Source organism: Prionailurus bengalensis, assembly GCF_016509475.1.
Source record: "Prionailurus bengalensis isolate Pbe53 chromosome B2 unlocalized genomic scaffold, Fcat_Pben_1.1_paternal_pri B2_random_Un_scaffold_46, whole genome shotgun sequence".
NCBI classification, from domain to species: Eukaryota; Metazoa; Chordata; class Mammalia; order Carnivora; family Felidae; genus Prionailurus; species Prionailurus bengalensis.
In genome coordinates, this window is record NW_025091153.1 from 238,317 (window position 1) to 262,287 (window position 23,971).

Genomic DNA, 23,971 nt, shown 5'->3' on the forward strand with positions numbered 1-23,971 from the left:
ACACCTGACAAAGAAAAGCCTTGGACCTCATGGCTTTACTGGTGAGTTTTACCAAACACTTACAGAACTAACACCAATCCTTTTCAAACTCTTCCCAAAAATTTGAAGAAAAAGGAAACTCTTCTGAAGTCATTCTATAAAGTTAGCATGGTCCTGATACCAAAGCCAGACAAACACACTACAAGAGAAGAAAGCTACAGATCAATATCCCCCATGAATATTGGTGCAAAACTCAACAGAATACTAGCAAATTGAATTTAAGAGCATATTAAAAGGATTATACATCATGAACAAGTGAGTTTTATTCCTGGAATTCAAGGAAGTGTCAACATAGGAAATCAAGTAATACATCACATTAACAAAATTAAGGTTAAAAAAAAACACACATGATAATCTCAATTAATGCAGACAAAGAAAAAATTCAACACCCTTTCATTATAAAAGGACTTATACAACAAGGAATAAAAGGAAATTACCCCAACATAATAAAATCCAATTATAAATGCCCCAGTTAATATCAGTGTTGAAAGCCTAAGAGATTTTCCCTTAAGATCAGGAACAAGGCAAGGATGCCTGCTTTCACCGTTTCTAGTCAATATGGTATTGGAAGTTACAGCCAGAACAATTAGGCAAGAAAAAGATATAAAAGGCATCCAGATTGGAAAGGAAGGGGTAAATCTATCCCTGTTTCATTATACAACCTTCTATGTAGAAATTTTTTTTAATTCTGCAAAAAAAAAATTTTAATTCATAAATGGATTCAGGAAAGTTGCAGGATACAAAATCACATGAAAAAATCATTTGTATTTTTATACACTCACAATGAACAGTTCAAAAGGACATTAAGAAAACAATTCTAGGGGCGCCTAGGTGGCGCAGTCGGTTAAGCGTCCGACTTCAGCCAGGTCACGATCTCGCGGTCCGGGAGTTCGAGCCCCGCGTCGAGCCCCGCGTCGGGCTCTGGGCTGATGGCTCAGAGCCTGGAGCCTGTTTCCGATTCTGTGTCTCCCTCTCTCTCTGCCCCTCCCCCGTTCATGCTCTGTCTCTCTCTGTCCCAAAAATAAATAAACGTTGAAAAAAAAATTAAAAAAAAAAAGAAAACAATTCTATTTACAATAGCATGAATAAAAATAAAATATGTGGAAAACTGACCTCACCAAGGAGGCAAAAACTGGTACAGGGAAAACTAAGAAACCTGCTGAAAGAAATCAGTGAGGACATTAAGAAATGGAAAGACTTTTCTGGATTGAAAGACTTAATATTATTAAGCTGCTAATACTACCCACAACGATCAAAAGATTCAATGCAATCCCTATCAGAATCTCATGATATATTTTGCAGAAATAGAAAAATCATATGGAATTTTATTTGGGGTCAAGGGACACCAAAAGCCAAAACAATCATGAAAAAGGACAAATTTGAAGGCCTAGTTTTGAATTTTGTAATTTTGAAACTTACTTTAAAGTGACAGTAATCAGGGCGCCTGGGTGGCTCAGTCGGTTAAGCGTCCGACTTTGGCTCAGGTCACGATCTCCCGGTCCGTGAGTTCGAGCCCCGCATCGGGCTCTGGGTTCATGGCTCAGAGCCTGGAGCCTGCTTCCCGATTCTGTGTCTCCCTCTCTCTCTGCCCCTCCCCCATTCATGCTCTGTCTCTCTCTGTCTCAAAAATAAATAAAACGTTAAAAAAAATTTTTGTAAGTGACAGTAATCAAAAGAGTGTGGTGCTGGCATAAAAATAGATATACATACTTATGGAATAACAGAGTCCAGAAAATAACTTGGATATATGGTCAAGTGGTTATTGACTAGGGTGCCAAGACCATTCGTTGGAAAAGGACAATCATTTCAACAAATGATTGGGAAAACTGGATACCCACATCCAAAAGAAAAAAGGTGACCCATACCTAATACCACATTCAAAATAATCTCAAAATGGATTAAAGACCTCATCATAAAGGCCAAAACTAAAAATCTTAGAAGAAAAGCATGGGTCAAAGCTTCACAACATTAGATTTGACAAAGATTTCTTGAATGTGACATGAAATGCACAGGCAACAAAAGAAAAAATAGACAAATTGGTCCTCATGAAAATTTAAAACTTTTGTGCATCAAAGGATAGTATCAACAGAGTAAGAATGCAATCCAAACATGGGAGAAAATATTTCCAAATCACAAATCTGATAAGGGATTAATATTCAGAACACATTAGACAACTCCTGAGATGAAAAAAGACAACCTGATTAAAAAGCGGTCCAAGGACTTGAACAGATATTTCTCCAAAGAAGATATACAATGGCCAATGCATCTGAGAAGATATGCAACATCAATAATCATTAGGGAAATGCAAATCAACACCACAGTGAGATACCAGTTCTTAGGGGAAGAAGTGGTTTCTTCCAGCCCTCGTACAGGGGGACAAATGAGGGTCCATGGATACCACTTCACACGCATGAGAATGGCTACTCTTTTAAAAATAACAAAATAACAAGTGCCAGTGAACAGGAAAAGTGATTAGAACCCTTGTACACTGTTGGGAATGTAAAATGAGCAGCCACTATGGAAAACGGTATGAAGCTTCCTCAAAAAATTAAACATAGAATTATCATATAATCCAGCCATTCCATTTGTGGGTATATACCCCCAAAAATTGAAAGACGAGATATCAACAGATATTTATAAGCCCATACTTAGAAGCAGTATTATTTACATTAGCCAAAAGAATTAAGCAAGGGATGAAGGGATAAGCAAAATACGGTATATACATACAATGGAATGCAATACGACCCTAAAAAGAAGGAACAACCTGACACACGCTACAACACAAATGAACCTTGAGAGGATTGTGCTAACTGAAATACACCAGCCACCAAAACACAGGTACTGTATGATTCCACTTACATATGGGGCCTAGAATAGGCCAATCCATACAGACAGGAAATAGAATGATAGTTTGCAGGGGATGTGAGAAGGGGATAACGACAGATTTTTGTTAAATGGATAAAGAGTTTCAGTCTTGACTATATGAAAAGAGTTGAAGATAGATGGTGTTAACAGTTGCCTTGGAATAAAAATGTACTTAATACGCTGAACAGTACACCTAAAAATGGTTAAGATGGTAAATTTTACATTTTATGCTTTAAAATTATGGTAAATTTGGGGGCGCCTGGGTGGCGCAGTCGGTTAAGCGGCCGGCTTCAGCCAGGTCACGATCTCGCGGTCCGTGAGTTCGAGCCCCGCGTCAGGCTCTGGGCTGATGGCTCAGAGCCTGGAGCCTGTTTCCGTGTTTCCGATTCTGTGTCTCCCTCTCTCTCTGCCCCTCCCCCGTTCATGCTCTGTCTCTCTCTGTTCCAAAAATAAATAAACGTTGAAAAAAATAAATAAATAAAATAAAATTATGGTAAATTTGGTCATTGATGCTAACTACCATCATTTTCTAAACATTAAAAATTAAGTAAATGAATTTTTTTAAAGGTGCAGGGAATAGCCACCTGATTAAGGTTTATGGATCTAGACGTCAGGGGCATGCAGGGATATTCCCTCCAAGGTAAGACACTGATTATTGCCAGTTGCATCTCTCACTGCAAAGAAGGAAGGACATGGCCCAGGGGACACGTGGGGTTCCAGCAGCACACACTTCACACATAGGTGTTACGTTTGGCCCACGTCTGGATAACCTAGAGAGATGCTAGCTTTGAGTGGGACCAGAACAGAAAGATCCAGGCCATCCTACATTCAGATACCATCTATTGGACCTCTTGATGGTAGAAGGGTCGATGCTGGGAAAGGATGCAGTGTGGAGCTAAAGGAAAGCACTAGTAGGAGAATCACATGCTGTCACCTCAGGTATTGTAGTAAAGCCCATGCCATCCACAAAGAGTAGTAGATTCCCTTTTAGAGGTAACACGTGGTGTGTTTCAGGACCTGAGAAGAGAGAATGCTTGTCCATGGGACACCAAGCAGGCACATGATTGAAATTGATCATATGCAGGGCGCCTGGTGGCTCAGTCAGTTAAGCATCCAATTCTGGATTTCAGCTCAGGGCATGATCTCACAGTTCGTGATGCTGAGTGTGGAGCCTGCTTGGGATTCTCTCTCTCTCTCTCTCTCTCTCTCTCAAAATAAACTTTTAAAAAATGACCATATATGCTGGGTTCTGTATAACACACTAAGTCATAAATTAGCCAGGTCCACAGCAGTCCATCCTAAATGGAAATGGTTTCTCTGCACTGAAGCCTGAATCACATGTTAACACTCATCAGAAATCATCCACCCCTGAAGAGACACTGAAACACTAAGCAGACAAGTTGACCTTAGCAAGCCTTTATCAGTGGTCAGCCCAGGACCGGTGGAATGGGCGCATGAATGGAGTGACCACATGGCAGAGATAAAGCCACATAGGAATCCAGCAGCAATGATTCGCATTTAGTCTACTGCTACCTCTGAATGTCCACCCTGTCAGAAACAGAGACCAACACTGGGCCCTGCTATAACACCATCTCTTCAGGTGGTCAACTGTCCATGAAGTGACAAGTTGACTGCATTGAGCCCCTTCCATCCTGGAAGGGCTAGACATTCATCCTCACAGGGACAGACACCTATGCCATGTGAGCGCTTTCCTTTCCTCCCCACAGAGCCAGTGACACTGTCTAGGGGCTATCAAAAGGCCTGATCCATGGGCTCAGAATTGCTCTTAACACGGTATGTGGCTGGGAGATCCCTCGCAGTGAAGCAGGTACAGGATATGCCATGACTATGGGATCTACCTGTCATGTCACATTTCAGATGGTCCAGATCTAGTCGGCCACACAAAATGCTGGATGGCCTTCTAAGGCACAAGATGTCAGTTTTAGGGGGAAAACCCTGCCATTTTCCATGATGCAACATATTTATGGAATCAGACATCTCTATATGGTGCTGTGGTCTCAATAGGAAGAGTATGTGAGTCCAGGAACCAAGGGGTGGAAGCAGGTATCAATCCATGTACCATTGCTTCCAATCACCCACTGGGGGAGGTTATGCTCCTCTTCTCTGTAGTTCTGGGAACGGCAGGTTGGAGGTCCTGGAATAAGGATCGATTGAACCTCATACACATTATGGCTGTCACCAGGGATGTTTGGACTCCCTGTGCCCAGGGTAGGAGTCTGCTCTTCTCCAGGCAGAAGTAATCCACCCTGATCCTCTGGAGGGGGTGGGACTCCTCTTACACAACTGGGATAAGAGCAATGTAGGGGGAACCTGGGTGACAGACGTCGGTGCCTCCTGGTTCTCCCTCACCCCATTGTAACTATGAAGGGACAAGTGCAGGAACCCAGCCTGAAAATGGCTTGATTTCCAAGGGCCCAGACCCCTCAGATAGGAAGATTTGGGTCACACTCCCAGGTAGCCCACAAGGGCCCCCACACCTGTGCTCTGCAATCCATGGCAGTATTTCTGCAGAGGCCCTGCTTCCCATGGGCTGGGTTATACAGTAACAGGTCACAGCAGGGACATGAAGGCAGGCTGGTTTCCAGGCGGCATGGGGCTCTCTGAGGGCTGACTGTAGCTGAGGACTCCTCTCCAGCCTTGCTCACCTTCACTTAGGTTGCCTGGTGATCTGTGATAGTGCAACACAACTTTCTCCTGCAGGCCATAATGTGGGGTCAGACTGGCATCTCGGTCTGCTGGCTCTTCCAGCATTTTCTGTCTCCCTCTCCTATGCTCTGATAGGTGTTTCCTCTGATAATATTACAATGAATTTAACCCTGTCTTGTTTTGGCATCTGCTTCCAGGAGGACTAACAAAATCATTTCCATCTGTAAACCAACCACCTACTGCCTATTCCATCTATAAATTCGTCCTCTTTGTCCAGCTCCTCCCATCAGCCTCTGCTCCATTGCATTTGTCTTTGTAGTATCTCATGAGCTTAGAGGTGTTTGTTGTTTTAAGCCAGTAATTTGGGGGGGTCATCTGGTACACAGCAATAGATCTCTAGTAAAGTTCTCTAAAACTTATTTTATTCTACCTCTCTTTTATTTCCTTGCACTTTGAAAATGTTGTCTTTACTCACTGTTTGCAATTCCTCTCTTCTTGTTCTTGCTTTTATTTTCTATTGTCTTTTGTCTTTGCTTGTGTCCATCTGCCCCCACTTTTCCCTTCCGCTGTCTCCATTATGGATGATTCTAAACATATACAATAAAAGATTCCAAACGAATAAAATAATACTATATGGTGATGCAGAGAGGAAGCATATCTGGACTTAGAGGCTGCAAGTATAATAACTAGGTATATGGAATACAAGTAAAGGAAATCAAGTTATTAATAGGGTCAGACCTGGGCGGTCCTGCAACCAAGCAGTAATGTTCACACTTATTGCCTGCCCTTCAGGTGAAAGAGCTGCCTCTCAGTTTTCATTTTCAGAGCAATAGAAACAGCAACAGAGACACATGCACACGCCTGGTGAAAGGTTACACTGACACAAGCACTTTGGAAATCAAGTTCGCATGTGCTGGTCTGGTTACAGCACATCCTGCATACAGTCCAGCAATCCTAACCCTGATCGTACACTCTGGGGAATCCCTGGCCCGTGTGTCCCAGAAGACACGTTCAGTAATGTTTATGGAAAAAACTGGAATGACCACATAAACATAAATAGGAAATGAGTCACAAAATTTAAAACTTTACACCAGTAAAAATGAGTGAACTACGCCTCACACATCAGAGAGAAGTCAACGAGAGAAGACACTGAGTCACAGAAAAATATGTGCAGCATGTGTTCACTTACAGAAAGGTTAAAAACAGGCAAAAACTAATAATATTTTGTTTGGAAATATATACACTTATTGTAATATCTTTAGGGCAACTCAAAGGAATTGTAACCAGGAGTCTCAGGACAGAGGTTACACATGGGGGGATGGGACTGGGCAGTGGTCCACGGGGCTTCATTCCTTCTGTTTCTTGTCCCAGTGCAGGTGCCCAGGGGTTTACTGTATCAGAACTCCTTAAACTGTCATTTTTCAGATTGGAGTTTGTTAACCATTCATTCCAGGTTAATGTTTCTAAGGAAATTAAAAATGAAATACCAAAGTTCGTTTCAAAGATACTTCGAAAGAACTATTTGCATTTGGAACAAAACCACGGTCAATTATTCTGCACTATGTTAGAGAGAGGACACAGAATGTTATAACAACAATAGCTTTGGCTACACATAGGGCATTTGATCTTTTGCTCACTGGCATCTCGATTGATTTCTGGCATACAATGTTGCATACAGTGTGCAAGGCAATTCTGTCTTGTGAAGGATTTGAGGGGGCACATTAACCTCACATTCACCTAGATTCAGTACATTCACAGAACGAAAAAGTACATTGTTGCTCAATGTAAATTAAGCTGGAAATCATACAAAGGAATAACCACCGATGAAATAGAAGAAATGAATGGAAATGACAACAGAGCTGCTTTTAAGAAAAAAAAAATGGTACATAGTAACAGTGCTTTTTAGAATTTGTAGATGCCTAAATCTCTTCTACCAAATCTCACTGAAAAACATACTGAGACATGTTAAATTTATTATGGATGTTCAATTTATATAAACTTCTCATTATTACCTTCCAAAGAGAATTCTGAAGCATTCAATAAAAATAATGGGTGAAAGTAGGATTTGACTTACCAAATCCAAAAAACAATATTTAATTTTAATTTTGGTTTTAACGTGTACCTAAATCCTTTGAGACCCTCCCTTCCAGAGGTGGATCTGAATGTCCTTCTCTTGGGTGTGGGCTGCCTTGAAGGATTCACTTCAGACAGAAAAGGCTGATGTAATGGTGTGTGACTCTGGGTCCCAGAACATAAAACACACGGCAGCTTCCAGCTGGGTTTCTCTCTCTCTCTCTTTCTCTGTTGGCTCTAAATTAACTATGAGATGTTAAACAATCATCCATTAGTTTTAAGATTTAAGAAGAATATCTATATCTAAGGGGACAGAATACATACTATTAACATTCAAACAATCTATTTATTTGGACTTTGGTCTCTGACTGTGATCCAATTAGAGAAAAAGGAAGAACCAGGCTGTCTCGGGCAGATTCCAAGATGGATGCCCTTACCAACCTCAGGTTGTTCATATTCTCCCAGTTGTTGGATCAAACATTAATCCAGGTGCTAGTGTGAATGGACTTTGCATGCGCAGTTAAGGGTCATATCAGCTGAATTAAAAGTGGAGGGTTATTGTGAGTAATCCTGACCTCATCAGGTGAGCCCTTAACAGGATGGAGTTCTTCCTGACTGAAGGCCTGGCTGAATGAGCAGGACTCAGGGTGAGGGAGGCCTTTTTTAATTTTTATTTTATTTTAAAAAGGTTTTTTTGTTTTGTTTTGTTTTTAATTTTTGGGAGAAAGAATACAGAGCATGAGCAGGGAGGGGCAGAGACAGAGGCAGACACAGCATCTAAAGCAGGCTCCAGGCTCTGAGCTGTCAGCACAGAGTCTGATGCAGAGCTTGAACTCATGAACCTGAGCAAGATCACACGACCTGAGCTGAAGTCTGTCGCTTAACTGACTGAGCCACCCAGGCACCCCAAGGGAGGCCTTGACCATGGAAGGGACCACCAGGCAAGCAGTGCTGGTGGCCACAGGAGCTGACAGCAGCATCCCACTGACATTGTGCAAGGAAGTGGACCCTTGCAGGGAGAGGACCGCAGTCCTCCAGCTCCAGGAAATGGAATTCTGCCAACAGCTCTGTTCAGGCTTGGAGGGGATGTTGAGCGCTAGGTGCAAACACTGCCTGTGACACACCGGAGAGAACCCTCAGCATCACACTGGACTGCTGACCTGCAGAACTGGGACACATGGATGGCTGCTGTCGTAAGTCACTATGGTTGTGGGAATTTGTTCTGCGGCAATAGGAAACCACTGCACAGCCTCAAGTGTACATAGAGGTCTTGCCCCTGGAATGAATTTATGAAACTTCATGCACACTAGATGGATGAAATAAAATCTTTCCTTGGGGTGCCTGGGTGGCTCAGTCAGTTAGGCGTCCAACTTCAGCTCAGGTCATGATCTCACGGTTTGTGGGTTCAAGCCCCACATCAGGCTCTCTGTGCTGACAGCTTAGAGCCTGGAGCCTGCTTCGAATTCTGTGTCTCCCTCTCTTCCTGCTCCTCCCCCCCACTCATGCTCAGTCTCTGTCTCTCCTTCAAAAATAAAAACTTAAAAAAAATTGTTTAACTTTCCTTATTTTTGCTTATGTATTTTTCATTTTATGATTTTTATGTGATGCAATTAAATACTAATAGTCACATTTCATTCATTCATTCAACAACAATTAATTTAGAGCCTACTATACACCAGGAATGGCTTTCTATGCTGGGAGACAGCTTTCACCAAAATAGCCCAAAGCCCCTGTGCTCATGTGCCCTACATTCTAGAGGCTTCTCAAGAGTGAGACGGAGCCACTGGAACATTTTCAGTGAACACATGATGTGACCTGACTCATATTAGCAAGACCGCTGACTCACATTAGCAGGACATTAGACTCCCCTGTGGGGAGATGAGCCCCAGGTAGCAGGTGATGCAGGGCACCAGGGCCACAATCCAGGAGGGACAGGATGGTGGAGACTAAGGGGAGGAGAGGGCCTGAGGGATGAGAGAGACAGAGAGAAGGGCTGCAGGCACAGGGTGAGGAAAAGAAGCAGAGGGAAAGAATTCTAAGCAGTGGAATTCTCAGATTTAAATACATTGTTATACAGATTTTTAATAAATCTCTATCTACAGGATGTAGCAAGACGTTCTTTGCATCTACTATTTACTATACTCTGGGCGCTCCCTGAAAACCCATTGCCTCCTTATGATATTCAGGGTAAAGAAAACAATACCAAGTGCCCCAACAATATGCACATAATTTAAGTATTAATTCAAACACAGGAAATGGAAGAACACTGGTGAAGGGCATCTGGCTGCACTGAACACTTGCAACTGGGAGGTGATTATAGCTTGCCCACTCTTCCAGCAGAAATATACATAACAGTTGTGTATCCATGGACTGAGGAAATGGCCAGCATTCACACAGATAATCTTAGGGCTATGGAATGAAGGTAATGTTAAAACACAGGAGTCAGGGCCCCCTGGGTGGCTCAGTCGGTTGAGCATCTGACTTTGGCTCAGGTCATGACCTCACGGTTTGTGAGTTTGAGCCCTGCGTCAGGCTCTGTGTTGACAACCTGGAGCCTGCTTTGGATTCTGTGTCCCCCCTCTCTCTCCACCCCACCCCTGCTTGTGCTCTGTCTCTCTCTGTCTTTCAAAAATGAATAAAACACAGGAGTCACTGATACATTGTTTGGGAAAACTTAAGAGCTTTGTGAGTCTGACTGCTGTGCTGGATGGTCACTTTTCTGTAGGGTGGGGCCAAAATCACATTTACAGTTTAGATTCCTGATGTTCAGGGGTTACCAACATTGTGCTACCACTAGCGTTAATCAACAAGAAGGAAACTGGAATCAGGTACAGCTTCTCCATGTCTAAAGAGAAAACCTCTGTCCCTCCTTTTCTGTCCCCAGGGTGAGCTCATTCTCTTGTATCGAATTCCCTGGGAGTGAGTTTTCTAGAATAATCCAGAGGAAGAAAGGTAAGGGGTAGGAGGTAAGAGAATCCAGTTCAGCGAATATTCCGGAAAGGACTGTGCAGGAAAAGGAGTTGAGCCCAGCCTGTGTGTCTTTCCCTGTTTTCCTCAGACAGCCCCTGGGCCAGGACTCAGGAAGACAGGATGACAACGTCACCTGACCACCGTGCATGCGGAGAGAGGTCAGGGCAAAGTCTCAGAACTCCCGGGAGGGCCTGACTCTTCGTGTACCCTCACGAGGGCGGTGTCTGGCGCAGGGAAGGCCAGGGTTAGGGAGTCCTTAACTCCCCTGGTTTTACTTCTCCTTCTCACAGCCTGGGTCACGTCCTCCTGCCTGGATACTGATGACGGAAGCCCAGTGCGCACTCCCATTGAGTTTCCCGTTTTAGAGAAACAATTAGCGTCACCGCTGTTGCCGCATACAAAATTCTCGGAAACAGGCTCCGTTCAGCTTTTCCCAAGACCCCGAGGGTCTGCTGCATGGACCCCACAACCCGTCCTCCTCCTGTTCTCGGGAGGCCTACTTCTTACCGCGACCTGGGCGGGTGACTGCGGGGTCGGGAGGAAAGGGCCTCTGCGGGGCAGGAGCGCGGGGACCGCCCGCGGGGATGCAGGACCCCGAGGAAGGCGACTGTCCGCCGCCCTGACCCCAGACCAGCACCTGCCCCTTGCCCACCCTCCACCTGTCCTCCCCCGTCCCTCCCAGATTAGGCCCCGCTCTCACCCACTCTGGTCCCCCTCCCCCTGCCCTCCCGGCCGCCTCCCCCTGGGACCCTGGCCCCGCGCAGGGAGGAGGGTCGGGCGGGGTCTCAGCCCCTCCGCGCCCGCAGGCTCCCACTCCCTGCGGTATTTCCACACAGCGATGTCCCGGCCCGGCCTCGGGGAGCCCCGCTTCATCTCCGTGGGCTACGTGGACAACACGCAGTTCGAGCAGTTCGACAGCGACGCCCCGAATCAGAGGATGGAGCCGCGGGCGCAGTGGATGGAGCAGGAGGGGCGGGAGTATTGGGACGAGCAGACGCGGATTTACAAGGACAACGCACAGATTTTCCGAGTGAGCCTGCAGAACACGCGCGGCTACTACAACCAGAGCGAGTCCGGTGAGCGGGCCCGAGTCCAGGTCACGACCCCCATCCCAATGTCCGCCCTTATTTCCAGGTCCGAAGGTCACCCCGAGGTCCACCGACAAGCCCCTAGACCGGGAAAGAGCCCAGAGGGCTTGCTCGGGTTTTGTTTCCAATTTAAGCTGAACAGGCTCAGATCAAGAACAACCCAGGGATTTCTCGCGGGGGCGGGGCCAGGGTCTCACCGGGACTGGGGCTTTCTGGATGAGAAGTGGGGCGGGACAGGCGGGTCCCCCGCGGGTACAGTCAATTCTCCAAGAACGGCGCGGATTACGGGCCCTGAACGAGGACCTGCGCTCCTCACCCGGCAGATCACTCGCCTCAAGTGGGAAGTGGCCGGTGTGGCCGAGGGCTGGAGGAACCACCTGGACGGAGAGTGGGTGGAGGGTCTCCGTAGGCACCTGCAGAACAGAGAGCAGATGCCGCAGCTCGCAGGGACGAGGGGGCAAGGAACTTCCCCAGTCTTCCCTCAGCCTGGGGCCAGTGTCTCTCTATTAGGAGAGATAAATGGGACTGATGCCAGAATGCCCCCCGCCCCCCACTCCAGGGGTGGAGAGAGGAAGGAAACAGCTCTGGTGTGCAGACTGGGTACCAAAGAGCAACCTGTCCAGAGTGCCCACGCTTCTCCCTGGACAATTAAGGAATGCAATCCCTCGGGGATGGAGGGGGAAACCATCTCTGAAGTAACTGATCAGCGACTCTGGCAGCGGCTTTAGGAACCATGGGGACTTTCTTAGTTTTGTTCTCTACCCCAAAACCAATGTGTTTGAATTCGGACTCCAGCTTTTCTGAGTCACTGGGCCTCAGGTCGGGACCAGAAATACTTTTTCTCCGCCCGCCCCCCCCCCCCCCCCCGATCTGCCTCCTACCTTAGGCTATCTTGTCCTAATTAAAGAACTTTCCAGACAAGAAGAGATCATCCAAGATGTCTATGCCTAGGCTGGTGTCTGGGTTATTGCTCCCTTCTCCCACCCCAGTTGAACTGTCCTTTCTCAGGATGGTCACATGAATGCTGCTGCAGTGGCCCAAGACAGACATGAATTTTTTTTTTATTTTCTGACCCTTCTCCTCAGACCCTCCAAAGACACAGGTAACCCACTACCCCATCTCTGACAGTGATGTCATCCTGAGGTGCTGGGCCCTGGGCTTCTACCCTGGCAGCGTGATGGGGAGGACCTGACCCAGGACTCAGAGCTTCTGGACACAGGCCTGCAGGGGACTGGACCTTCCAGAAGTTGGTGGCTGTGGTGGTGCCCCCTGGAGAGGAGCAGAGATACACATGCCATGTGCGGCACGAGGGGCTACAGGAGCCCGTCGACCTGAGATGGGGTAAGGAGGGAAACCTGGGCACAGAGCCTCTTCTCGGGGAGATGTCCCTTCTGAAGAACTTCAGCAAGGTAGGGGCTTATGCCTGGGGTACAGGGTCCCTCCCTTCTCTCCCAGAGCCTCCTCCTCTCATCATGGACATCGTTGCTGGTCTGGTTCTCCTGTGGTTACTGTGCTGGTTAGAGCTGTGATCTGGAGAAAGAAGCACTCAGGTAGGGAGAGGCTATACTCTGAGTTTTCCTATCCAACTTAATGGGAAGTACCACCCACACACATGTGCTAGTCCAGTGTGGAGTGGAATGCTAACAATTTCTTTGTAGCAAAACACGTGAAAATGAAGGACAAATGTTTCACCTTGATGAATCTGGTCATGGGGACCTGATTCACAGCAGTCATAGGACAGAGAGGAAGGCCCCTGCTGAGGACAGACTATAGGAGGGCGGTTTCTCCATTCCCCACACAGGTACTTTCTTCATGTTTCCTGATCCTGCCCTCAATCTGTAGCCACAGTTCTGGAAGTTTCCCTGGGGTTCAGAACTAGGTCTAGGACCTCATGGCCCTGCCTCCTAAATGGCCTCAAACACGGTGTTTTCTTCCCACAGGTGGAAAAGGAGGCAGCTACATTCAGTCTGCAAGTACGTATGGAGGAGGTGATCCCTGAGACCCTGGGATAGTGTAGACAGGATCCCATGGGGAGCTCACCCACTCCATAGTTCCTCCTTTAGTCTCATCTCCTGACCTCATCCTGTTTGTATTAACCCGGGCAGTGACCGTACCCAGGGCTCTGATGTGTCTCTCATGGCTCCTAAAGTAAGATCCTGGAGGACCTCAAGTGGGGAGGGGTTGGGCAGAGGGAACACGACTGGGTTATGAGAATTCTTTGAGTGGGACGTTTTGAGGATGCAGTGGGGTGAGATTGTCACCACTCACAGTGAGTGATCTGAATCCAGCTCAGTATTCCTGAATCCAGGAAACCAGCTCAGTGTTCCAGGCTGGGGATGTCTGCTCCTTCCACTGGGGTGTGAGCAGTGGAAAGAGTGTGAAGTGATGGGATTCTGGAAGCAATCTGTAAATGGACCTTACAGCACAATCTAATGAATTAGATCTTGAGTATGAGAAAGAGGAGCCAGGGAGGACCCCAAAATTCTGGACTATGCAAGTGGAAAGATGGAGTTGCTGTCAGCAGAGATGGGGAAAATTCTGGAAGGAGCCTATTTGGGGAGAGGCATCACAGATAGTCAGTGAAGAGACATGAGATGAGATGTCTATTAGAAATGTGAGAGAATCAACTTGGCAGTCAGATGAGCATGGATGAGTATGGAATTTAGGAGAAATGTCTGGGCTAGAGAAACCGATTTTGGAGATGACACCACGTAGATGATGTTTAGAGCCTTCAGCATAGATGAGGTCACCAAAGGGGTGATGGCCATAGAAGAAAAAGGAAAAAGGACCAAACCCTGGACCCCCAGTTCCAAAAGATCCGATCAGACCCCACACTCAGAGCAGTCTGCACAGTCCTGGCTTCACCTTAAAGGCACCTAGACCAGGGAGTCCCAAACTTCCCAGTTCACAGGACTCCCCCAAACACCGTCTTAAGGCTCACAAAGTGTGGAGTAGAGTATGAGATTCTGCTGGTCTTTACATCACACTTTCAGTAGCAAGAATGGAGATGAGGATTCCCACACGGCTATGCATCGGGTTCACTTGCAGGGCTCGTTAAATTAGCGATTCCTTGATCTTGCGAAGTGGACTCTGAGTCTGTGGGTCTGGGGAGAGGCCTGTGCATTTTGTGAGAAGCCTGGCGCTCAGCCAGATCTGGAGCCAGTGAGGTCAGCGATTAGAGCAGCCAGCCTGGGGAGGGGCATTAAAACCACATTTAAATACGTTTTCTTTTCCCTTGTAAAGAGAGGGGAGCACATACCTTGTCAATAGGAGACGTGATGTTGTGAGACACATGTCATTGTTGTATCCTGGGGTCTAGACGAGTGGGAGGACTAGGGAGTGGTTCACGGTTTGGTGTGACAAACACCTCTGAATGCTTGCTCTCTGCAACTACTCCCCTGATCAATTTTTTGGAGCGAACAATGGAATCCAACTTTTTTCTAAATATGAGATTATGTTGGGGAAGGCCACAGTGCAGGCTTGGGGCTACAGAGCCAGGAATGGAATACATAATCCCACCCTAGGTTGAAGCCCACACAGGAACCCACTGCCCCTACTGCTCTGCACAGACATCACCTGTCACACCACCGACTCCCCTGATGCAGGACGCTGGGCCCTGAGTCCAGGACTGACGTTGCTGCTGCTCCTGGCAACAGGAGGTAGTAACTGCCCACACGGCTCCTGTGCAAATGCTTTCTGCACAGTGTTAGCCTTGCTGACACCACCTCCTGAGTCAGGGCCAGCACATGGTCAGCTGCCTAGTGGAGCCTCGTGCTGTCTAACTAGAAGAATGGTAGGAAAATAGATGTTTCCTTTTCTGTGCAGAGAGGTGGCTTCTACCTCCTAAGAAGACTCTCAATGTGAGAATCGAATAACAGGATGGCAGTTCGGGTGCTGGGGGCGAGGGCTGGAGAAAGGATGGCTGATTGCTGTTCTCAGAGCACAGACCTGAGGTTGCAGCTTGATCCGGTGCCCTGCAGGCACTCAGGTTCGGCTGAAAGAACAAGCCAATAGATGGCATCTCTCCTCTCATTCCCCTGATACTATTAGACCAGCTTTTGTCTAATCCAGTTTATGCTGACAAATATACGGAAAGGTATTGGGGGTGTTGAAATGATTATTCAAGATGTCGTCACCCGTTGTCTCTGACAACAGAACACCTAGGTCTGTAAGACTTCAGGGGGCCTCTGCGTGCACTGACGTGTCATGTTAACGTTTTTATTTCCCTCTGCATGGAAGTACTCTGGGGAGAGAGTCTGTAACATTTATCAGTTTTTATGTGACCCTCGCAGAGGACTAAATAACCAACAAGCCAACCAAAAAACCAAAACACCACCTTGGTCTTCTAGTGTGGCCGTAGTGTTCCTCAAAGTCTGAACTGTTAGTTAACAACTCAACTGAGAAAAAAAAAAATGGCTTGTTTGAAAATTTTATTTGCATTCTAGTTAGTTAACATATACTATTGTGGATCTTAGTGATTCATCACTTGTATATAACACCCAGTGCTCATCCCAAGTACTCTCCTTAATACCCATCACCTATGTAACCCATCCCCCACCAACCTCTCCTCCAGCAACCCTCAGTTTGCTCTCTGCATCATTAAGAGTCTCTTAGGGCACTTGGGTGGCTCAGTTGGTTAAGCGGGCAACTCTTGGTTTCGGCTCAGGTCATGTTCTCACAGTTTCATGAGTTCAAGCCCCTCGTCAGCTCTGCACTGGCAGCATGAAGCCTGCCTGGGATTCTCTCTCTCTCTCCCCCGCTCTCTCTGCCCCTGCCCCACTCACGCTGTCTCTGTCTCTCTCAAAATTAATAAGTAAACTTAAAAAAAATGTTTTAAAAAGAGCCTCTTCTGGACTCTTAAAAACTGAGAACAAACTGAGGGTTGATGGGGACTGGGAGGGAGGGGAAAGTGGGTGATGGGCATTGAAGAGGGCACCTGTTGGGATGAGCACTAGGTGTTGTACGGAAACCAATCTGACAATAAATTTCATATTAAAAAAAAATTTTTTTAAAGAGTCTCTTCTGGTTAGAGGAAGCATCATTTAAATTTTTTTTTAATTTATTTTTGAGAGAGAGAGACAGAGCATGAGCAGGTGAGGGGCAGAGAGAGACGGAAACATAGAATCTGACGCAGGTTCCAGGCTCTGAGCTGTCAGCATGGAGCCCGATGCAGAGCTTGAACTTGTGAACCGTGAGATCATGACCTGAGGTGAAGTCAGCCACCCAACTGACTGAGCCGCCCAGGCGCCCCAGGAAGCAGCATTTTAGAATCACCACTTACTGTGGGGGTTAGTCTATCAGGGTCTCACTCCTGTTAGGCACCAGGCTTTCACGTCTTTCTCTGCTCAGCACCACAAAGCAGCCAAAAGCTCGGATGGATTTCTTGCTTATCTCCTCAGTCTTGGCTGATGTCCTCAGAGCAAAAGTGAATCTGGAGCTCTGGGCTCCCTGACCTCACCTCTCCAGGCTACAGTCCTCTCCTAGATGTTGGCTGGGCCTCTTCACTGTGTCTACATGTTGAAAATTTTAATAAGATAAACTATGTTTCATCAGGCTTTCTCAGTTGTTCTCAGTGGGATCATGAGTTCCTAAATTACCTCCCTAACCAGTAGTCAGAAGACAAACTACTCTCTAGGCTGAATGTCAGAGTACAGTGTTGAAAGCTAATCCAGATGGGGCAACATCAGAGTGGGCACCAGCTCACAAGGTCAGGGTAAGGATCACAGGTCTAAGAGGGGAACGCTGGGGACAGAGGGGAAGGACAAAGAGTCTCCCGTGTATACTTGGTCCCATATTCAATTATGAGGCCAAAGGGACCTTCTGTTTCTCTGCGGTCACTCACTTTCCCTTCTTCTCTCTCACTGGCCCTTTCTCTGACCTTACTCAAACCTCAGGATCTTTCATTAAAAAGGACATGAATGGAATTGGGGTCATTCTAGGCAAGCTACCCACAGAAAATATGTCTGAAATCTCACATAGCCCAGTTATCTGTCGGGACAAGATGTGGATGCAGGGGTCAGTCCTGTCCCCACCCTCCCTTGAGTGAGGCCAACAGAGGACTCTTTCCTTCCCCAACGGGTGACCATGGATGTGGTGGGTTCCCCCCAGAATCTTAGGGCAGCAGCAGCTCATTTGTGACCTCCAGGTGGAGTTGTGAGCCCACACACGAGTCAAGTAGCACCTCAAGATCTTTGCAAAAGATCTTTCCATTATCTTTCCTCCATCGTCCTTGGCCTCAGTAGCCAACCTGCCTGCCATCGTCCATACTGTTAGTCCTCCTTCAGAGAGATGAAATCCTCACCATTCTAAGGAGCTAAAAGTGTCCCCTGGAGAAGCTCCCATTGGGGTCACCAACATCTATAAGACTGAGACCAGGGACCAAGAATCAGTGACAAACCAGATTGAATATGACAGCTGAAGCAAAATGCTACACACATTTCCCAGGCTGATAGGGGGAAGGGTGGTCAGTGCATTCCCGGGACACAACATGGTGAAAACCCTTTGTTCTAAAGTTGGGAAAGCCCAGCTTGTCCTTACAAGAATCTCGACATCACTCACAAGCCTTGCTGGACAGTCCAAACTCTGCTGGCACCGCTAACACTACAGAAGTATTTCTGTACCCTTATCCTTCTGATCTCAATAGTTAGGTCTCCTGTCCTCCAGCCACGTTGCCCACAGCTCATGCTGTGATGAGCACAGTGGCCTGTCCAAGTGCCGGAACTGTTTGTGGTCCATGAAGGCAGTGGCAGGAAGCCAGGCTTGCTTATGCCAGGTGGACAGACATGGTGTGGAAATACACCAGGCAGTGAGTGCCAGGGGTGGAAACAGTTACCTTGGGGTCCAACAGGGAGTGGGCTGTGAACCCACCCTCCCGCCTTCTGGCTCTGCTACTCCCTGGGCTCTCTTCTGCACCCCACCTTTGTTCAGAGAGGCATCCCTGGGGTCCTGTTATTGCTTTGTGCAGCTGGGACAGATGAGAGGGACAGAAAGACAGAGAGGCCAGGAGAGGGACAGGGTGGACATAAGGAACCAGAGTTAGGGAGACGGCCTGGGTTTCAGTCAGGGTCAGGGATCCCCAAATGAGTAGAAAGATGGTTAGGAACTGCTTGCACCAGCTTCTCCAGACATCTCAATATCTGTGGAGAACTAACTCTGAAATCCCCACCCACTTCTATAAACACAAACCTCCACTAACTTTGATGGGCTTTTCCAGAATCCTAAGATCTAATCCCAACAAAAGTGCATATGAGTCATGAGAACTATCAGAAGAAACTGAAGGAGGTGGGGTGGGGGGTGGAAAGTAAAAGCCTGGAAAAAGTCCTAGGGAGAGGGCAACCCTGAGGGCAGGGTTCTGCTTCACATCTGCCTCCTTAAACTGGAGATGCTCAAATGCAAACATGGCTCTGTAAGCGTCTTCCCTGAGGCTTCTCTTTACCCATGGAGCAATCATTGGCCCATTCTACCTTGGACACTTGATCTTGGGACACTCTAGGTGAACCATCAAGGTCATCTGGCTGCTCCAGCCCCAGGCAATCCTTCTTGCTCTCCCTACTTCATAGAGTGAACTTTTCTCCAAGGAAAGGCAACTTATTTTTGTTGATGGAGAAGGCAAGTAGGGAAGAAAGAGAGCTAGGGGACGAGGACAGAAAGGGTAGAAAGGTGTAGGGAAGAGGAGATGTCCAGGGCTTTGGGAGGAAGTAGAGATGGGCTATTCTCTTTGCCCAAGCACCCACTCAGATAGCCTTCCTTTGCTCCTCCTTTCTCGTTATCAGTTTCTCCAGACTCCATGCTCACCAGCCCATAGTGAGCTTAATCAGTAAAATGACTCCAGATTTACCATAATCAGTAAACGGGCTCCAGAGTGGAGCAGAAGGAGGGTTTGGAACCTCATGGTCTGGCCTCTGAATGCCTTGGACTTGGGGCCAAATACAAGGTCCCTACCCACTGGTGTGGATAATATAAATGTAGATTATTAACTAACCTGATTGGCTTCTCTACAACCTCAAAACCCAGGGGAAACTAGACATAATTCTGTGTCATCTGTGCTTTGCTAAAGCAATCATAAATACCTGACACAGGTGTGTAAAAACTAAGGGTAACTCCCAGAATGATTTGCAGTCCCCACCATTTGGATCTCTGCTAAGTTGGGCTTCCCTACCGAGCCATTATGCTCAATGTGCACTGAAGATTTTGAGATCCGAACCTAGACATGTTCAGGCTTTCATTATTTTATTTTCAGCAACAGGGTAGGATGTATCCCATTAGTCCAGACATGCTTTTTTTTTTTTTTAAGTCTGTTGGATGATAATAAGATTACCTGTCCCCTTTTCCTTTTCTTCCTTTCCCAGAATCTCTCTGCATGAATCCCCCAACCCCCAAACCTGATTCAATGGATAGTACAGAGTCAGGAGCAGAGCCCTGAGGCCAGATTGCCTGGGTTCTAATTCAGGCTCCACCATTTACTTTTTGTGTGGCCTTAGATAAGTGAATTAAACTCTCTGTACCTGTGTGCTCATCTTGAAAACTGGAAAAGACACCAGTCATTTATTAAAAGGGTGAAATGTCTTAACATGTGCAAAGCACTATATAATTGTTAGTATTATTTTGGCTGTTGTTTTATTATTACCATCTTAAGCCTTTTTTCTGAGGCCTGTTTCTTCCCCCAGGCTTTTTCAGTGAAGGAAATTCACCATAGGAACTGACACTATCTGGTGCATTTAGACAGTGTGCAACTCTACGTATTGCATCATCCTTAATCATTTCCATCAGCTCTTTATCACTACCCTGGGCCCTGATAGTTCACCTTGACTTTCCTTAACCTGAAGCAAAAGAACTCTCTCTCTCTGCAATATAGTGCATGACAAAGTAAGGCATAGTCTTTACTCCCTTCTTTTTTTTTTTTTTTTAATATTTTTACTCCCTTCTTTAGTTAGAATCTTCAGTCTGTGGTTTGCCTGTAAGTTCCAGTCTAGTGACTGACCTTAAGAGCAAGTCTATAAGTAGTACATGACCTTGTGAAATGATCCAGTGACATTCTTTTATTTCCACATTGAGCATATAGACTCGGTGTCCTTTGAGTCAAAAAAAATTTCCCCAAAATTAAAAGCCACTATGCACCAACCATAATGTTCTAAATGAGAGAATCTGTCAATGTCAACTGTTGACAAGGATGTGAAAGAGCTGAGCACTGCTGTTGAAAAGAATAAATATGTTCAGCCAATTTGAAAATTGGCTTGTCCTTATCTTCCAAAGATAAAGATTCACCTTCCCTATACTTGTGGATTCCACTTTTAGGTATATAACAACAACAACAACAACAACAACAACAACAACAAAATATGTGAAACATCGATGTATTATTCAAAGCAGTTTTGGTTGTGATAGTCAAAAGATGGAAACAATCCCAAAATTTATTAGCAGTACAGTGGATAAACTGACTCATGTTCACATAATAGGATGCTACACAAGTAACAAAAATGGACAAAAGACAGCTACCCACAATTACACAGATGAATCTCACAAATAATATTGTCATGCACACAACACACAATGTATGATTCCATCTATATAAAGTTTTAAACAGAAAAAAGTAATCTGTTGCTAAAATTCAGATTAATGGTTATTTGGGGGCAGGAAGAAGAGCTCAGTGATTGAGGGGTGTGTGAGAAGGCTTTCTGTGGTGCTGGTAATGTTCTATTTCTTGACTTATGGGTTGTAAAAGAGGTGTGTTAATTTTTTGAAAATTAAGCTGTTACTGATGATCCGTGTGTTTTACACTTGAATTAGTAAAATATAAATGAATCTTTTATCACTTTTGGCACAAACTCCTTTTTCTTCTTTTGTTTTGTTTTATATATTTTTTTCTTTTTTGTTTTTGTTTACAAACTCACTTTAATAAACAAATAAATAGGGAATTCAAGCCATTATCCTATTTTTTTTTTTTTTGGTCAGAAATTTATTTCAGAGGACCCAAATTAATGATGGGGAAGCATCATCTTTCCAACAGGATTCCAATTAACAAATTCAGAATGAATGAGGGAAAAATCATCCTTTTATAGCCCCTAATGAAGTAATGAGTATAGGTAAAGATCATCAGTGGATATTTGACTATTAGTTGAAAGAGTGATGAGGGGACTTTATAGTGGTTGGATATAAGGTGGTCGCCACCTGAACCCACTAACCAATGTTAATGTCTCTACATGTGAAACCAGATGGATGTGATGGGTATACACAGTGCCACCCATGAAGGGATTTTTGTAATTTATTGAAATTTTAAGGGACATAAATTTTTGTTTACTATTTCTTTTATCCCCACATTTGCTAAACACAAATCAATGAAACAACTTACTTAGAGCTTAGGGAGTAATTAAATTTTTATTATTTTCTCACACACTGAACGATTATCTCCTTTTCATACCTTATGTATGCTGATTAGTTTTATGTCATCTTGACTAGGCTATAGCACCCAGTTTTTTAATAACATTAATCTAAGTGGTAATGTGAAGACATTTTGTACATGTTAGGATTGGGTTTGCACATATGGTTAACATCTGAAATCATTTGACTTTAAGTAAATTGAGGTTACCCTTGATAATGTGAGTGGGCCTATTCTACTCAGTTGAAGACCCTAAGAGCAAAAACTGAGGTTTCCGGAGAAGAAGAAATTCTGCCTCAGAACTACCACACCAACTCCTGTCGAATTTCCATTCTGATAACATATACAGGGTTCGTGCTTGCCACTCTCTACAATTGTATAAGCTAATTCCTTAATATTTATTAAGGCCTGAAATGATTATGGGGTTTCTGGAATTGGTTCTTCAATCTGATAAGATTTAAAGGCACTAATGACTTTATTTTAAGTAGTAAAAAGGGCACTTGACAATCCATGGCAATAGAGATACTCAGAATGTCACAACTAGATACTCTAATCAAATACTTATAAAAGGCAAAGTACATAGGTGACCATGTATTTGATATATTAGAACACTTTCATCAAACTAACAAACATAATAAGATTGACTGTTTGCTGCTAATTGTGTTAGACAAATTAAGGAAAGGAAAGGATGGGCTCAGGGATTCAACTTCCCAGCTCAAGGGCCACGTAAATCACCTGAAAATTTCTGTCTGCTCTGAAACAAAAATTCATCTTCTGTTGTCAGAGCTTAACTTTCCAAACACCAAACCTGCAGTCTCATCTCACAAGTGGATAAATTACAAATTGAATTCCCAAACTGATATTATGTCTGCTGTTAAAGTGAGGGCATTTATTGGAAAGGAGTGGGATCCTGAAAATTGGAATAGGAACATATGGGCAGATCCTGATAACTAGAGACATTGAACTCCCAAATTCTGCACAGTCTTCTTTAACAGTAGAATCAGTCCTTTGACCCCCATCTGAGGAAGTTAACCCTGCTTTGCCTATGGACACTGTAATGGCCTCCCCTGAGGTAGTCACCTTGTAAGACACTGCTGATTCCCCTCTCAGGACTGATTCCCACCCCTCGCTCATTTGCTTATAGACCTATAACTACACTCTAGTCCCAGCAGGCCCTGAAAGGTAAGATTGATAATGTAAACCATTAGGAGTGAGCTTCACCCCAAAAGCACTGCATGATTTTTCTAATTTATACAGACAGAAATCCAGGCAACATGTGGGGCGCCTGGGTGGCTCAGTCAGTCGGTTGAGTGTCTGACTTCAGCTCAGGTCATGATCTCATGACCTGTGAGTTCAAGCCCCGTGACCAGCTCTGTGCTAACAGCTCAGAGCCTGAAGCCTGCTTCAGATTCTGTGTCTCTATCTCTCTCCGCTTCTCTCTCTTTCTTTCTCTCTCTCTAAAATAAATAAACCTTTAAAAAATTAAAAAAAAAAGAAGAGAAGAGAAAAAGAAGAAAGAAATCCAGGCAATATGTGTGGGAATGAACATTAGGGGTCTGGAGTTATGGTAGAAGAAATGTAAAGTTGGGTGAGTCTATAGTTATTGACATGAGCCCACTAGAAGAGATTCTGGACTCAATATTGTAGCTTAAGGAGATAGACAAGGTTCTAACAGGTTGTATTTTGGTTGACTGAAACATGGACCAAAATGTGGCCTACACTAAAGAAATTTGAAATGCCAGAACTGCCTTTATATAATGTAGAGGAAGATACCCAAAGGCTTAGGGAAATTAGAATGTTAGAATACATTTGTCTTATAATACATGCTTATTCATGTTAAGAGGGTCCAGAGGACACATCTTTCACCATGAATGTGAGAAATCAGTTTGTGAGG

At 45.3% G+C, this 23,971-nt stretch overlaps 1 long non-coding RNA gene and 1 pseudogene across 1 annotated transcript; both read left to right on the top strand.

Moving 5' to 3' along the window:
* The first annotated feature begins 8,456 nt into the window (after positions 1–8,456).
* On the top strand, positions 8,457–11,021 carry LOC122478218. The gene is made up of 4 exons (XR_006295921.1): positions 8,457–8,837; positions 10,529–10,596; positions 10,703–10,772; positions 10,905–11,021. It is a non-coding gene; the product is annotated as an uncharacterized LOC122478218 (long non-coding RNA).
* A 319-nt stretch (positions 11,022–11,340) lies between these two features.
* Positions 11,341–15,203, top strand: LOC122478217 (annotated as a pseudogene).
* Positions 15,204–23,971: the final 8,768 nt, after the last annotated feature.